Below are 910 nucleotides of genomic sequence, written 5' to 3' on the forward strand. Positions count from 1 at the left end.
ATATATATATATATATATATATATATACATACATACATACATACATACATATTTATGATATTTCATTGCTTTCCTTTTGTTTATTGATTAATTCGTCATCCATGTGTATTCTTTGCATTGTTTTTATCATTATTATTTGAACCCCCTTTTCTTTTTTTTTCCTCTGTAATATTTCTTTGTTTCTGTAGGAAAGTTTTGATTTTGATTGAGGTAGCCTTTTTTTTTTTAAAATCATTTTCAGTATTCTGTTTTCACATGTAAACACTTGTCCAAATAGTATTAGACTGTTAAACACACAAACACAAAAATTCTTATGTTGGTTTGTGCATCTGTGTATATGTACAAGCACAAACACACATGCACAAACCAACATACACACACATATGCATACATATAGACACAAAATTCTTTAGAAAAAGAAAAAGAATATTAGTTTGTCTCTAGTGTAAGTTTGCATTTATTGATTTTAGATATTTTCTCACCTTGTTTACTTCTTTCTTCCATTCTGTTTTTCTTTCATTCTTTCTTTCAAAATGTCTCTTTTAAAAAATTTATTTAAGTTTGATTGTAACATTTATTATTAAAGTATGTAATCTAAAATAATATTTTTGATTCATCTCACTTTTAAGAAGGACATATTCCTGACTCACTATTACACTGGTGCTCATTTTCCTATTTACCTAATTCTTAGTTCCCATTCTATACATTTCCAGTTTTCTGCATTATTTGTATACAAATTATGATATAATTTGAACACATTGTTTCTGATGTATGGATTGCTTATGGTACATACAAACAAATACACACTCATAGACACAGACACACACAGACACACACACACACACACACACACACACACACACACACACAAGCTCAAACATATATACATATATATATATATATATATATA

The sequence above is a fragment of the Octopus bimaculoides genome, chromosome 1, assembly GCF_001194135.2.
Source record: "Octopus bimaculoides isolate UCB-OBI-ISO-001 chromosome 1, ASM119413v2, whole genome shotgun sequence".
NCBI lineage: Eukaryota > Metazoa > Mollusca > Cephalopoda > Octopoda > Octopodidae > Octopus > Octopus bimaculoides.